The 17,815-nt window shown below is 34.4% G+C and overlaps 1 long non-coding RNA gene across 2 annotated transcripts; it reads right to left on the bottom strand.

The window, feature by feature from the left end:
- Positions 1-2,028: 2,028 nt before the first annotated feature.
- On the bottom strand, positions 2,029-5,704 carry LOC143228076 (uncharacterized). 2 transcript variants are annotated; one of them, XR_013015174.1, is made up of 3 exons: positions 5,456-5,704; positions 4,110-4,200; positions 2,029-2,343 (listed from the first exon to the last, which is right to left on the bottom strand). It is a non-coding gene; the product is annotated as an uncharacterized LOC143228076 (long non-coding RNA). The 2 variants fall into 2 exon arrangements; XR_013015175.1 differs by lacking the exon at positions 2,029-2,343 and adding an exon at positions 2,652-2,788.
- Between the last annotated feature and the right edge of the window lie 12,111 nt (positions 5,705-17,815).

Here is a 17,815-nt window from a genome sequence, read left to right as displayed (position 1 = left end):
TGGGACTTGTGCAATGCACAGCCAACAATATACGTCACATGCAAAAAACGAAAACGTTTCTGAAACAAATTTACGTATCAAAATAAACGTGTAACAGTATATACGTTAGAAACTCTTCTCACTGTTGCTCATTTTCCACACTCGAAGAAGTATAAGAGAACAACAATTGATTCCGAGCTGAAGAACCGAATTTGACAAAGTAAGATTGTCAGCTAATTTTGAACATTTGTAGGTGAAAGATGTAATTTAGTATATATCACTCATATACCTTTCTGGTTCGAATAAGACTAACGGAACTTAAAAGTATCTTCAAGAATGAGCAAAAATAAATTCGTTTCTAAATGACACATGATAGTTTCTACACGAAAAGACAAAACAAGTACAAGCAAAACAATAGTTGTGGTAAAATTTATGGATTTATGCACAGAGTGGGCGAAAATGTGAAACCAGGTTAACTACCTGTCGTTCACCTGTTATTTTAAAGTATGCAAATATATCGCAAAAAGATGAAACGATAAGGTTGAGTATAAGTGTATTGACTTCATCAATGTTTGTTTAACGCAGAAGTTTTAATATAAACAATTTTTCTCCTGAGACGACCTAATAAAACTGGTATTACTATTGTAGTAAAACTACTTAAGACATCACTGAATTTTTTTTATTATACGTAAATCGTTCAGACAATTCTATTTCATCGATGTACTCTAATAAACGTGACCTGAAACGATTTCCTTCCTTTTGTTTGTAACTGACCTAATTTGAACGAGCTGTTTGACTAGCGAATAGGTATTAGTCACATATAAGGATAAGTAGCTATATCCCCTTAAGTTCATCACTTCAAAATTAGGTACAGTTAGCACAGATAACTGTCGGGTAGTTTTTCGAGATTCTATATGCGCGTTGACGCGAATATTCACTGGTCAGAAAGTTTTTTAAATATCTCTCAAAGTAATACACATGTTAATAGTAACGTAATTGAAAAGTTTGCGTAATGTGGTAGAAATAAAAGAGCATGCCTTTTTTCGGTAAACGAAACTAGCTCCTGAAAAGTGAAATCCATCCAGATTTTAACTAGTCGTGAGAAGCAAACAGTCACGTGATATATTTATAAGGCAGACCACTTTAGAAATGTTTGTGCATCGTTTAGTTTATATTACGAGAATATGTTTTGTTAATTATATTTCATCTATGAGTGTGTGTTGTGTGTATTTTCTTATAGCAAAGCATGTCGGGCTATCTGCTGAGCCCACCGAGGGGAACCGAATTCATCTATGAAGTCATCGCTATGGAAATATTTCAAACTAGTCAGTTTTGGAACTGTAATAAACTGTACAAAGATATACAAATTTCAGTTGTTGTTTTTTTTGCGAGCATTTCTGTTACACGATGAAACAGCAATAATTCATTATGAAAAAAAAATTCTTGCCCTTTAAAACTGAGATATTACAAGCTAAAACTGTAGTTTTCGGCTTTCTTTCTTTTTTTAACTGGGGTTGCACTTTTGGTATGAAAACATGTTTAGGGAAAATTTAGGGTAATTCTCTAGTTATATAGAAGTTCACACCAGTGAAAACAGGAGAGCCAACGCCTAGCGGCTTAAGTGTTAGATACACACACATACAATTTTAAGCATGTGCGGCCCAGCATAGCCAGGTGGGTTAAGGCGTGCGACTCGTAATATGAGGGTCGTGGGTTCGCATCTCAGTCGGACCAAACATGCTCGCCTTTTCAGCCATGGGGGCGTTATAATGTGACGGTCAATCCCACCATTCATTGGTAAAAGAGTAGACCAAGAGTTGGCGGTGGGTGGTGATGACTACCTGCCTTCCCTCTAGTCTTACACTACTACATTAGGGACGGCTAGCGCAGATAGCCCTCGAGTAGCTTTGCGTGAAATTCAAAAACAAATAAACCTGTAAGCATGTGATGTTTATGGACGTGTTGGACACAAAAAGTGAGTTGCGATATATGTAATGTGTTATGAAAATGATTTTTTAACGAATCATGTTCTTCAATTTAAGCCTCTGTTTTGATTGGGGATGAAAAAAAAACTTGTTCTTGGAGATGTGACTATGTAGCTAAGAGAAAAATCGCAAACCACCGATTTTATATGCAAGCATGTTTAGTAGCTTTTCTTCAAAGAATGATTATGAAAATGTTTCTTATCTCATCATCACAAGGAAGGCGATTTACAAGCTTAGGTAGAAACCGGTGAGATGTTTCTGTAAAGCAATCCTGCTCTTTCCTTAGCACGTGGCCTATCCACATCCATTTTCTTCTATTGATTTTCATCATAATGTCATTCTGTCTTTCTTCTCTTTGAGATCTTTGTGAGCCACCGTACTATAAAAATTATAAGTGTTATGTGTTATAATTTATTTCGGACGAGTCTCCGATTTATTGTGTTACGCACTTTACGTATTACAATTTCAAATAACCAGAAATTTTAACTGAAAACTTAATTAAATGTCAATATGTGTCAAATCTATGAAATTTGTCAACAAGATTGATATACAGAATTTTATTTCTTAACACAAATATATTATAATATACAAACAAAATACAATTTATAATAACTGTTATTGCAAATAGTTATTAAAAATAATGATTTATATGCAACAGTTGTTTAAAACTAACAAACAGTACTGAGCCTTATATCTAGAACTGAATATTTTATTGACGATCCAAGTCCACGACGAGCAAATTAATTCTGAGTTGATATTGTCACACCTCGTTTCAGTTAGCCAGCTTGCTTGATTGGCCTCAACCAGTTATAAGATGACTTTTTCTGGGGAATATATTTATTTACCTCTTATAAATATTAACGTCTGAAGTTGAACGGTTTGCAATGTTCGAAAGCTATGAATGTTCCCAGTCTAATTCTATAGTTTTCCGACTAATATGAGTTAACTACAGTTGTAGCTTCCGAGTCTTATAGCACAGTGATTGTTGCTGACCAATAATAATAATATTCTATTTCTGTCTCTCGACTAGCTGCTTTTATATGAATCACGCGAGTTTCTAGAACGTTCAACTAGGTTCTAACACGCTAGCATTTTCATAAAACAAATATTATTGATTCTCACTCTCAAGAATCTTCTATAAATTTAGAGAACAGGCGGAAGTTGCGCAATAGCTCATCCAATAATATACGTCACATGTATAAAAAAACAACAATTATACTAAAGTAAATGTACAACTGTAAATCTGTTACATAAGACATATGTTGGTAAACACACCTAACGTCTTGGTAATTATTTTGATTGTTTCTCCAGTCTGATTCTAAGGTATGTATTTTACACTAATATTGGAGAGCCTCAGCTTGGTTTTTAAAGACTTATTATTGGATCACCACAATAGTTACAGTTGTACAGATGCATTCCAATAAAAATATAATAAACTTGGAGTTAGTCTAATCACACAGTTAGTAGGAAAGGAGTAGCCTGAGAGTTGGCGGTAGGTGCTGCCGGACGATTGCTTTCCATCTGATCGGCAGTGCAAAATTAAGGACAGTAACAGAAAGCCTTATTAGAGCAGAGAAAACAGAAAAATAGTTCTGGTGAAATATGAGATCGTGATGGATATATATATATATTCCTCTAAATTCAAAGTGTTATAAGGTAAAGTAAGACTGTGTGTAAGATTTACTGACTAAAGATACCACAGTTTAATTTATTTGGAACTAAATTTTCTAGGGCGTTTATCAAAAAACCTTAACGAAAATCATTTATTATCTTGTCATGTAGTTGAAAAAATAACAACAAAATATTTAATAGAAACATATAAACAAGGACGTTATTTTTTTTATTTATTTCACCCAAATAATTTGAATATGTGGACCATTTAACACTATAGCATGCCTATTCTTTTTTTTTTAATTACCCCAAAATACCAAAGGAAAATGTGACTTTCACACTTTAGTAAGTTTTTTAAAGTAAGGTGTGGTGCCACACTTTATTTGTGGTCTTTAGTTAAGAGTGCTCGATAACTTGTAATTTCACACTTTAAAAGGTGATTGCATTTACATCTTGGTTTTTAAAAGCACTCCAATAAAATCATGGCTGTTTCTATGAGTATATGGTTTAGATATAGCTGACCATAATACTAACCTCAAGTCAAAAGGGAAGGCAGACAGCGAGTTTGCAGAACCCGTACGTAGATTTCGTCCAGTTTTGAACCGAATTAGTAACGTTCTCGTATCTGAAAATATAGATCGTATTCAGTGACAAAGTAGTATTATCATGGGGTTTTAGTTTCCAACAGACAAATATATATATATATTATAATAGAATTTTGTTAAAACCGAAACAGGTAAGAACAACCTAGTGTTAACAAAGAGGCCAATTTCATAAGAAACCATAGTAACATGTTGCAACGTTTAACAAAAACAGCTTGGTAACATCTTCAAGGGTTATTTGGTTCAGTTACAAAAATTAAACCAAAACACTCGTAATATCACAACGATCAGTTCGTAGTTATTTTCATTGTGTTGTTTTATATTTAGGTTATAATGCTAAAGTCGAAAACAAACTTGCACGTGAATAAGTAATATAAAAGGATGCTAAATTGTGGATCCGAGGATCCATGGTTTCCGTCCCATCACTGCATGAAACTAAATAACTTTGAGTTGTGGGTAAAGTCCCACTTTCAATAAGAGTAGCAAAGGAATTAGTGGTGAGGACTGTCAAGTAGTTGCCTCCTCTCTTGTCTATCTCTTCAAAATTAGCCAAGATATCCTTTGAATTTAAGTACAGTTTCGGGTGCATATCTGAAACTGTGATGCAACTATTGTGTAACGTGGCTTACCTCAGGATTGATTTTAGTGTTATAGTGTTTATTAAAGAACTTTAAACTATTTTATAACAATTACATATATTATCGTTATTAGATGAGCTGTCAAAAAATTGATTCATATAAATGAAAAAGTTATCTGATATAGAAACATTACACTGTACTTGTCCACTTGTGATACATGCAGTTGTTTGCACAGAAAATATGTGTCAAGTGACATGTATGTTTTTGTTTGTTGCCTAGAACTACTTAAATTTAAACAAGAAAAAACAATACGATTTTATTGTATTCATTTAGCATAACCAAGGTCGAGTTGAAATGCTGATAATGATGAACGTTTCTTCCTATATGTAGGTCAATATTAACATGATAAGTCATAAGACATTTGAGGAAATATATTTTCAAAAGTATTCTAGTGTTATACTGTATAACGTTTAAAGGAAAAACTGTACCAGTCTGTCTTTCTCTATCTAGTATCAAAACAACGGTAGAAAGCTAAGAGACTGTGCGTTCTTAAGCTCACCCGAACCATGATAACAGAACCAGTAGTTTTATTCAGGATTTGGAAGTTACATTAGAATACGCCCCAATAAAACGTTATTAAGAAGGTATGCTTTGTCTTAAATATGTTTGCAATCCGTTTCATGGCTTAAAAAATACATACCTTTCAACCTGTTTATAGCACGTACCCGAAAATTATAAAACTTTTAGGTAGCGCCAGCGGTACTGGTGTGTTATTGTATGTTTTAGTTAAAAAAAGAAAGGGGGTAAAGACCGTTTGTGAGATTTGCCACTTGTTGCATTGTTCCTCACGATTTGCGTTTCTACTAGGTACCCACTGCTGCTTTTTGCGTTAGTATGCGACGAACTGAGAGCCGCTGTCGCCAGTCTGTCTGCAACACACCTGGGCTCGAGTTTGAGCTGCACGTGCTCTCTTGTGCCGGTCATTTCCGCGAGGCCTAGATTACATTGCACCAAGAGACGGAGGCGTAACAAGCAAACTTGTATTCTATATACAGTGGGAATTGGTGTCGTGTTTCTGTACTATTTCACTCTTCAAAATTACTCTGGTTATAAACGAGTTTTCATAATTGTTAAATATTTCATACTAAAGGAACTGTTTTGTAAGAATTTCTTTTGAAATATAAATGCAGTATATACTTATGTAAATATTCCAACAGTTTTGACTCCCAGCTCTTCCATAACCTGCACTCAGAGGTGTTTTCCGATTACAACAATCACATAAACTTGCTTTCGTAACTGAATAAATCCTCAGTTATTTTACTGGTACATATGGACTACTAAGGTAATCCATTTTATCGCATTTATGAATATATGTAGTTATTTTAGTCCACTTATCAATCTGTACGTAACACATGAAGATGTGTTGTTAATAACGTTTTTCGTTAGAAAGTGTAGCAACTTCATGATTACTGTGCCTTCTGCTAATACTACCAGTTTCAGCAGCAACAGATATCCAAACGTATTAATGTTTCTTAAATAGCCACACGTTTATATGCAATAATTTTTAATTTTTTTAGTTTCTACTTGCTTTTGTAAAAAGCGATTTTGCAACAGTCATTCAACTGATGTGTTACACATTGATTTAAAATCTTAAATGTCAGCCACGAGATATTGAGTTAAACTCAACTTGGATAATTCGGTCAAAGGTCAATCTGTTCACCTCATTATAGTAGCGATTATTTGTAAAAAAAAAGAAGAAAAAGTAACGTTTAGAATGCTGCAGTTTCATTTATAAGATATATATTAATATTATTCATCACTTCACCTTGGAGGCCAAGACTATGTAAAATGTATACTACCCTGAAGATCCTGTGAAACCGTGTTTAGTTACTAATCTGGAAACACAGTGATGTTCTGATATGTAGCAAACTGTTAAGTATTATTTTACAGCATTTTAGAAACTGTCCAGGCCCTTCTGAAATCCAGAACAACGTACTTATTATAAAACTCTCTCAAACAGTAGCTGTTCATTAATATTTCTATATTCACTTTACTGAGTAAATTTTTTTATTTATTTTAAGAAACTGAGAAATTCATTGATTGTAAAAATGATTGCAACATTGTTTTATTTAACAAGGTCTTTGTATTTCTAAAATATTTAGTCAAAACCCGTCATTGAGTAATGGACACTAATACGTCTACATAATATAGCCTAGTATCGCTAAGAGCTTTGACTATGTAAGGATAAGAATGGTGTACCAGTGCGGTGTGTAAGTTATTGAATGGAATCCGATCGTGTTACGGTATCAACCATGTTAAGTACTCTGGTTTTATGTAAACATTTTCACGTTCAATTAACTGATAAAGCACGTTTTTGTTTTCTAAAAATAACACTGCGTTGTTTATGTGGAACTAGGTTATCAACGTAACCGTTTCATACAAGGATGTAACTATGATCCTGTTTATACAAGCAGTAATTAACAAACATTTTAATGAAAGAGTATTATTATTTATACAATACCATAATACACAAGGGAAAAAAATCTGTCCAATATAATACATACAAAGTGAATCGTAGATTGCTGTTGATTTTTCTTTTTTTTTCCATAATTAACGAAAACGTGAATATTTTTATAATTCGCAAGATTTCTACCGAAATATTCGTAACAGGATAAGCGAAGTCTGGTAATGATGATGAAACCGGTTGTTAGGGCAAAAAATTGTTCAGTTACATGTTTCAGAATACACTTTTCCATCATCTGCAACATCTGAAAGTAATAAAAGTGTACTGTAGTTTGCTAGTTCATATTAAGTAAAACCTGAAAAAAATATATTTGAGATCACAAAGATCAGAAATAGTTGAGTGGAGCGCAGATAGCCCTCGTGTAGCCTCGCGCGAAATTCAAAACAAACCAGTAATTCAGTGGAAACGAGCATTAGAATAAGCAAATAAAAACCATGAAGTAAATTGGATTGTGATATCAAAAATTAATAATACCGTGAAAAGGATCGTAAAACAGATACGTTTATGCATGAAGTAGCAGAAATTGGAAATACAATGGAAATATTTGCAATTCAAAGTACATGAAATACAGACAATATGATTGTTTTTCATCATATTAATTAGTACTGTAGATTGTTTAGATCAGGATAGCTGTTCACTAGAAAGATTTTTTTAATCAGAAGTTCACAGCTAGTGCATTAAATTGTAACGATGGTAAAGTTTATAACCGTCTGAATTTCTTCTATTTATTCATTTGTGTTATGCGCTGTTAGTATGACTGAAGAATTATGCTGCATGTATGAAAGAATGTTTAGGTGTGGTGAGAAATATATCAATATTACACAACCACAACAGCTTTTGTTGGTGACATTTTGATATTAAAATCATCCTCGTGTTTCTCAAACGAGAATATGAATAATTTTAAAAACAGCGATTATCAACATTATAACTGAAATATACTAAATCCACAGTTCGTCAGTTGTAATGCCAAAGAGAAGTTGTCATTAAAGGTAGAATAAAATTTCAGCAAAGTTGAAATTCATATGGAATTATATTTGCTTGTTTCTTTTATAACAAAGCCACTTTGGGTTATCTGCTAAATCCACCACGGGGAATCTAACCCCGGATTTTAGCGTCGTACGTCCGTAAACTTACCTTTGTCTCACCAAGGGAAATAGAATGATATTATAACACGATAAAACAAAGAAGCTAGTCAGAGTTAGCACTTTACAACAATCTACCACTTGGGAATTGCTATATGTTTGCTTCTTACATACAAAGAATGGCTGGAAATTTCAGTTATGCCTCATGGAATTATTCCAACGTCAGTCAGTTCGTCGTATTTTATTCCAGAAAGTTTGAAAATATACGTAAATATACTTTGAAATTAACAATTTAAAATGATAAAAATGAATGTTGTTTTTTGTTGTTCATTTTATGTTTTCATAAAACAATTTTATATGTTAATCTTTGTTGGCAAAATTACTTGATCAGTATACAACTATATAAACATACATATATAAAAGAGATTATTCGACTTTGCTAATTTTTCAGAATACACTTCTCGTGCCTTACAGCGCGTGTTTGATGGATTTGTAATAACTGCAGTTTAAAAGCTGAATGGGTAACCTATTTTTACTATAAAATAAAAAGTATTATCATTTTTTGTGTGTAAAAGTTACCTCTAGGAGATAGCTAACTAGTTGAAATATCTCAATAGGAATGGGTTTGTTTGTTTTAGCGCAAAATTAGGCTATAAGCTATTTGAATTTTGTCTACCACAGGGAATCGCAGTGGCGGATTTAAAGTTGTGGGGGCTCCACGTCCCATGCAATTTTTACATGAAATAAAATTATCAATGGGCCCCCATTAAGATCATGGGCTCTGATGCTGAGTCCTCTTTAGCCCCGACCTAAATACGCCACTGGGGAATCGAATTGCAATATTTAGCTTTGTAAGTTCGGGAACTTACTACTGACCTACTTACTGGTGGACTATGAAGGGTAATAAAACAAATTCCGGAAAAGATCCATTGGTTAGTTTTCTTTAGGCACAAAAATTAAATTATGTGCTATTTGTACTGTTACCATCCTGGGTATCAAAGCCAGGTATACTACTGAGTTTCTGGAGAGGTGAGGCTTCTGGAAAAGTAGGGCTCAATAAAAATGCAAAGTAGAAAAAGTGTGTATTTTAGAATTCTACACAATTCAAATAAAAACCGTTTTACTCTTTGCAGTATTACTGAATTTTACGAAAGTTATTATTACTGTTACCGTCCCCCGGTAAATCTACGGACTTACAACGCTCAAATTAGCGGTTCGATTTCCCTCGGTGGACTCAGTAAATAGCCCGATGTGGCTTTGTTATTAAAAAACAAAGATAGATACTTTACTAGAGCTGAGTTTCATCAAAAAAAAAAAAGTTAAGTGACGTAGCAAGTTAGTTCACCGGAACTGAGTTTCGTCACAATAAAGCACCAACAAGAAAATTTCGTTTCATCTATTCTTGTGTAAAATTTCTTATTTTTTTGTTAAATTGTTCCTAGTGAAACTGTGTACCAGTTACCTATTCACACATACATTTTAAACCGCGCTTTGTGTGTTCTTGTAAATGACGTTATCTGCGCATCCTAGAGCGTTAGTGATGCGTGACTATCATGCATAAATATCTATGCAGGTGTGATTTGACACAGGTGTCTGCTCCGTAGTAAATAACATGTGATTTTAATGGTGCTTTATCATCGTGCAGTGGTTTCACACCTTTTTCTGTCTTCCTTAAAGTCTTTTCACGTAAACACGCTCTTTGGAAAGTCTGAAGGTTCTTTTGAGTTGCTCAGAATACATATGAGCAAGCATACTTGGAATCAATTATCTAGTGAGTTCAACCTTTGATGTTTCACACTAAAATTTGGAAAATTGTCTGACTTTTAATTCCTTTTTTTTTTTAAATTGTAACTACAGTTATTCATTGAAACATAAATGTTTGTTTAATCGTAAGATCTTTTACCTGTCTTCATGGTTTATGTGTTTGAATTTTGATCTCGTTTGTTTGTGTCGGGAATTCGCGTAAAGCTACATAAGGGTCATCTGCGCATAGGCGTCCTTGACTTTAGAGTTAAGACTAAAGGTGAAACAGTCAATAGCGTACATCACCAACTTTGGGGCTACTCTTGCTTGATCGGATGATGGGCTTTGACCCATTTATTGGGCGCCTACGACCCAAAGGGCGGAACACATTTTTGCGGGTGTGGGTCGCGAACCGCATAATGCTATGCTCGACCTCGTAGATTTCGTGATTGTTTGTTTAGTCAAAGCCTGAACTATAATACAAATAATAAATGCAAAATTTCTGTATATGTATGACTACGCTTATGAAGAACACTTTACTACGGATGACGTATGTGAATTTCAGAAGCATGCAGTTACTCAGATAACAATAACAAAGCTGTAGTGATGAGAGAGAAATAAAGATTTTAAAAGTTGCAGTACCACTTATAATCATTGTCTTTTACAAGATAATTTTTACATTGCATATTTCAAAGTTTAGACGCACAAACATGCAATCGAAGTTATAACTTGTTTGTTTGTTTTTGAATTTCGCACAAAGCTACTCGAGGGCTATCTGCGCTAGTTGTCCCTAATTTAGTAGTGTAAGACTAGAGGGAAGGTAGCTAACAATCACCACCCACCGCCAACTCTTGGGCTACTCTTTTACCAACGAATAGTGGGATTGACAGTCACATTATAACGCCCCCACGGCTGGGAGGGCGAGCATGTTTGGCGCGACAGGGATGCGAAGAAGTTATAACTATAGACTGTATACGACTTATTCAGACAATTTCTAGTATTTGCGCATGTAGTTAATATTTTGCTCCCTTACCTTGACCCTTACCTTATCTACTTGACCTTGTTTTTGTTGGTTTCCTTTATTTATTTATTATAACCATTATTTGATTTGACTTCATTATCATTCAGATGAACTGGTGAACTAGCAAGCTGATCTTCTTTTCCTAATAGTCAACTTAGGAAGATGATACACCCGTTGATAACTATAGCTATTTATTTTAAGTGATTGTAGTTTCTCGAGGACAACAGCAAATAAGAAGCAGAAATGTATAGGATAAAATTAATCACTAATTAATTTTTTTTTTGTTTTTTTGGAATTTCGCACAAAGCTACTCGAGGGCTGTCTGTGCTAGCCGTCCCTAATTTAGCAGTGTAAGACTAGAGGGAAGGCAGTTAGTCATCACCACCCACCGCCAACTCTTGGGCTACTCTTTTACCAACGAAAAGTGGGATTGACCGTCACATTATAACGCCCCCACGGCTGGAAGGGCGAACATGTTCAGCGCGACGCGGGCACGAACCCGCGAATTACAAGTCGCGCGCCTTACGCGCTTGGCCATGCCAGGCCCAATTAATAATTGGATGTAAGTGATCGTAAAAGTTTGTTTGTTTGCTTGTTTTTTAATTTCGCGCAAAGCTACGCGAGGGTTATCTGCGCTAGCAGTCCCTAATTTAGCAGTGTAAGACTAGAAGGAAGGCAGCTAGTTATCTTCACCCACCATCAACTCTTGGGCTACTCTTTTACCAATGAATAGTTGGATGGACCGTCACTTTATAAAGTCTATGTGGCTGAAAGGGCGAGCATGTTTAGTGTGACGGGGATTCGTATAAGTTATAAACCACCTTTGTTCTATGATAGTTTTTGCATGAAATCATTCCGATACCTCAACAAGTCAGATCGTCATGTGTCATAGTTACACATGTATATTTTATCCGAGATATAAATAAAATTCTTCTACACGTCAACAAAACAGATCTTCACGTGTCAAATTTTATAAACTGTTTTTAACTTATTTTAAGTTTTAAACATTTAGCACTGTTCGTTACTGAACCATTTAATTAATTTGTACCTGTTTTTTGCATTATTTAAGTCAGGTTAATAACATAAATCAAAATATTCTAAAATAAAGATGATATTTTGTCGTGATATTTAAGAAAGTTAATTATAAATTAAAATTTAAAAAGTTTTATAAAACTTGGGCACAACATGAATAAACATGGGTAAAATGTAAAAAAAAAATTATTAAGACTGAAAAAAATTTACACAGTAAAAAACATTTACATGTATCAATACTTTTACAATTTGAGCACTACGTTTCCATATAGTAAATAATACTGGTAGATGAAAACAAAGTTTTTGTTTAACCTATGGCTCTAACAGTTCGACAATTGTTTTTGGGTGCATTATAAGAGTAACAGTCATATTCCACTATTCGTTCAGAGTAGCCAAAGAATGGTGATGTACGCTGTTGACTATTAGACTCCTTTCTAGTATATCATATGATGAAAAGTTGAATTTTTTCAAATTGTTTTCTCGTTTAAAAAGGGATCTGATTGAGGTGTTTAAGATTGTAAAGAGAACTGATAGTGTTGATGCATCATATTTTTTCACACTTAACAATGAAAAGAGTAGGACTAGGGAATATATATGTAAAAATGGCTGGTTTGGGTTGAGAAAATTTTTATGTAGAGGAAGGAGCGAACAACGTTTCGACCTTCTTCGATCATCGTGAACCTGACGACGACCGAAGAAGGTCGAAACGTTGTTCGCTTCTCTACATACCAATTTTCTCAACCCAAACCAGCCGTTTTCACATATATATTTTTTTCTACAAGTGGGTTTTCTCATCATCACTGAGGACTAGGGAATATAAATATTAACTTTCGTAAGGTAGAAATCATTTACAGCTCAGACAGCTTTATATTTCTAATAAGGTGGTTGGTTGGCTTATGTAATGGGTTGCCTTCAGATAAGGAGCAGTGAATTTAAGTGAGTTTAATTTAAAAGGCTTGATAAGTATATATAAATGATAAGGGCTGCCTTTAATATTTTATCTTTTTCTTTTTAAATTTATTAATTAATAGATTTAGTTTAGTTTAGAAGATGGAACAGCAAAGATGGACCAATAGAACTAATGTTGTCCCAAAAAGTTATCATTTTAAAATTAAAAAATATCCTTTTTGTAGCTTTGTGCCCTTATTTGAAATAAAATATTCGAAATGAAAACTAGTTAAACTAACATAAAATTGTTAAATATACCAAAATATATAATAGAAGAAGTTCGTTGAAGTAATTTTTAGTTGTAATATGTATAAAGAAACTATTTCCCAGTGCTAAGACAACTGACAAGCTTGTTAATGTCACACACATTATCTCTATACTGGATTTATTCTAAATGACTAGCAGGTTATGGCGCTCGACTCATAATCTGAGAGTCGTACGTTCGAATTCTCATCACACCAAACATGTTCGCTCTTTCAGCTGTGGAGGCACTATAATGTTATGATCAATCCCACTATTCGTTGGTAAAAAGAGTAGCCCAAGAGTTGGCGGTGAGTGGTGATGATAGCTATCTTCCTTCTAGTCTTACGCTGTTAAATTAGAGATGGCTTGTCTAGATAGCTCTTGTGTAGCTTTGCGCAAAGTTCATAAAACAAAACTAATTATTTGTAAATAATAATGTATGTACAAAAGAGTTGAATTTATTTCCAATATCATGAGGTAACGTGAAATAGTGAAGCTGTCAGCATTAGGTGAACTATATATCTAATTTAAGTCAAGTGACTTGCCACTATAATCTGTACACTTGGATTGAATTTGAGAGGATTGATATGTTGTGTTTGAAAAAAACGTATCTTTCGAACGTACAACTATTTTACAACTGATAAACGTAACTTCGATTTTACCTGATTTAAATTATTTTATCTTCCTCCTATGTAAGTCTTCTAAATTCGTGTGTTATTTTATGTACGTGAAGCTGTAACAAGAAGTGAAAGTAAATACGAATATTTTATAATATGCCTATTATACTATATCTACCATGACGAAGGTGGGATACGACAGACATATCAGTTCAGATGCTATTTGTATTAACTTTCTTGAACAACGACTGTTGTGGTGTGAACTGGATGAAGTAAAATTTTATGTTATTCACAAATTCGATTTCTGGAATTAATAAATAACACAATGTTATTTATTTATCTCTATTTTCAACATCGATTATTAGTCATAATTATTATTTTACGTAAATTTGCTTAATACAAGAACTGGCGAACCAGCAAGTTGAACTTCTTCTCCCTATGGTTACCTGTAGAAAATAATACACCTGTTAATGACCTTAGCTATTTATTCCAAGTGGCGGTTAGGTCAGAAAATGATTTAATCGTAATGTCCTTCACCTATGTCTACCTGCAGCACGACAGGCCACATTACCGAGCCAGGACATTACATCCGCATCAAACTACTCTACTGACATCGGTAGAAAAACTAACGACGCCACGATGTCTGTGATGCACCTGGGCAGTCGTGGATATCTGTGAAAGTATTTCTTGATATATATAGAAAAACCCATAAGGCGTGGCAAAATCCACTTGAGAAACAGAAGCACTGGTTTCCAGGGTAACCAGCGGGAAATATTTCTGCCACGATACGTGATAATTTAACGCTTGGGAATAAGAGGCAAGAAGTTGTTAATGTTTACAGTTGTGGACCACGTGCAAATCATGGTGTCGCCGGACTGTCTGTGGCGCACCTGCAAGCCACTGGAGTCCTTCAGTTTCTCACAATATCGTGTCTCAGACGGTTACCACTTAAAAGAAAATTACATGCTTAGTTTGGTGTGTACCTTGAATTGTTAATACCAGAGTTCAAAATACGTTTAAACGGTCTTCTATTCTTCTATGAACAAGAATATATTAACATGGTTATTATTATTGCGCCAATTGTGTTGCTGTTAAACAGTTTTGCATGATGTACTCCTACGTTTTCTTGGCATTACATGCCCTGTTTTCAACCTAACCCATCGCAGAAATCTCCACCCACCTAAAAGCCTCATAACTGAGCAGCCTTGTCAGTAATTTTTTTTTTTTTGCCATGTTAATTTGTTGATATTCTCGAAACGTCTGATTGGCACTGTTACTGCCTTATTCTTTCTAGCACGTCTAATACAAAATCTAGAGAAAAGTAGCTTCTCGAAAGTTCCGTTGGTCATCAGCGGAATGTACAAATATAGCAGTTGCAAGCAAAGGAGTTTGTTTGTTTTGGAATTTCGCACAAAGCTACTCGAGGGCTATCTGTGCTAGCCGTCCCTAATTTAGTAGTGTAAGACTAGAGGGAAGGCAGCTAGTCATCACCACCCACCGCCAACTCTCGGGCTACTCTTTTATCAAAGAAAAGTGGGATTGACCGTAACACCACAACGCCCCCACGGCTGGGAGGGCGAGCATGTTTTGGCGCGACTCGGGCGCGAACCCGCGACCATCAGATTACGAATTACACGCCTTAACGCGCTAGGCCATGCCAGGCCCACAAGCAAAGGAACGTCGTTGTTAAAGTACAGAGGTGAACTGTATATTACATAAACGTAGCGAACTTCACGTTTCATTAAAAGCTTAAAAACAATTATATTGGCTATAAATAACAAAACCTTGCTTGTATGTACTATTAGTTACACAAAGAATAATTAATGAATTTGTTATGTACTTAAGCGTTTTTTGGTTTTTGTATTGTCTATGAACCAATAAAAAATCGGGATTGACTGGTGACATTACGTGCAACAGATCTTGTTTCCCGCTGGTGCAGGGGTAAGTCTACGGACTTACAATGCTAAAATCAGCCGTTCGATTCCCCTCGGTCGATTGACCAGATAGCTCCATGTGGCTTTACTACAACACGCACGTACGCGACAGATATAAAACAATATTTCAAATTTACGATTACTGATTCTCTTTTAGAAACAAACTATCTTTTGACGTTGCATTTCTATCCAAAAATACAAAAATGTTTGCTAAATTTGGTGTTACTTTGATAAAGCGTGTGATGCATATTTTGTGAAAAATTATAATTATAAAACTTGAATGTGCTAATCAAATGAAATCAACCACCGAAATTTTGTAATTTTTATAAAGAATTTTTGACAGTGATTTAATTGTGGGCAATTACTTTAACTTTTTCTTTACGTGAATTGTGTCGTCATATTTTTCTTCTGTATTCAAACATTTTTTCTTATGTTTTTGTATTTTCTAATCATTTTTTGAAAATTTTTAGTCTCTTGTATTATACTGAAAATGTGTTTGACAATTGCTTTATTCAAATGGAAATATAACGATTTCTTTCTAATGAGACGCCAATTTTGTGCAACAAAGTTGAGTATGAACAGTGATTACATTACCACTAATCCACTGTTTGCAGTTGAATGCATAATGTACATCGCCAGGTGATTATGGCATTCGACTCGTAATATGAGGGTTGCGGGTTCGAATTCCCATCCCACCAAACATGCTCGCCTTTTCAGCCGTGGGGGCGTTATAGTATGACTGTCAATCCCGCTATTCGTTGGTAAAGAGTGGCCCAACAGTTGGCGGGTGGTGATGATGACTAGCTACCTATCATTTTAGTCTTACATTGCTAAATTAAGGACGGCTAGCGCAAATAGCTCTCGTGTAGCTTTGCGCGAAATTAAAAGAAAGAAACAAAGCATAACGCACCAGATTTCTATCAAGAAGACCTCGGATTGAATCCCAGATACTCCCTATACAGTAATGTCCATTTCAGGACTTTCCTGAAAATGGCAACAAATTAGTAGTTGAAAGGTAGAATAAAAACCAGTCAGTAATTATGTTCTAGCTGTTAAAAAGTTAATAATTAATAGTTAGGCTTAGGTAAGCGAACAGACTATGATGCCCAAGTCTATCATGCTAATCGTCTCTTCAGAAGCATGCTGTTTGATGATATGAGATGGTAATTCACTGTGTATTAAAACAAATAAATTAATATAGATGGATGGAAACATATCTCTATGCATGATTTGTTACTTCTCCAGTTTAGGAGTTGTACAACAATTTGTTGAATAACATATTGTTTTTAACCATAGCCAAATGTTATAGGTCAGCCAGCCATATATTATATTTTACAGGTTGTGTCATATCGTGTTATTTTTCTTAGAGGCAATTTTTAATCTACATATAACAGAGATGTTTAAATTAAGGTGACCATTCTTATACAGGTTTTAACTAGACACTACCGTTGTTGTCTTCTGGGAATTATCTAGTTATTTTCCTATATAGCCTATACAATATCTGTAATTTGTATATACTGGAAAATAAATTCATAATATTCCCTAAAACCCTTCCTAGTCATAAAGTAATTGCCTATAATTTATTTTACATCGCATTTTTTACTGATTTGACAAAGTTGTGAAATTTAGGAAACAGTTGTTTTCATTGTAAAATGTGCATGCGAAATGAAAGAACAGAGAGGTTCAGAACTGTTATCTACTTTTATACTGTGTTTTTAAACTAATACCATAACCTGTTCTTAACAACAGATACAGATTTTTCATTTCTAAACAAAACACTTTTTCGCAGTTTTATGTTAGCTGGTATTTTAAAATTACTAATTTAAATTTTTACTCTGTTCATCGTGTATTATATTGATATTAATGTCAGAGGCACGACAAAATTGTAAGAATGAGGAGCTAAAGAAACTTTTATA

The sequence above is a fragment of the Tachypleus tridentatus genome, chromosome 10 (assembly GCF_004210375.1).
Source record: "Tachypleus tridentatus isolate NWPU-2018 chromosome 10, ASM421037v1, whole genome shotgun sequence".
Lineage (NCBI taxonomy): Eukaryota > Metazoa > Arthropoda > Merostomata > Xiphosura > Limulidae > Tachypleus > Tachypleus tridentatus.
Note: the sequence above shows the minus strand (reverse complement) of the source record. Positions and strands in the feature narration are given on the sequence as shown.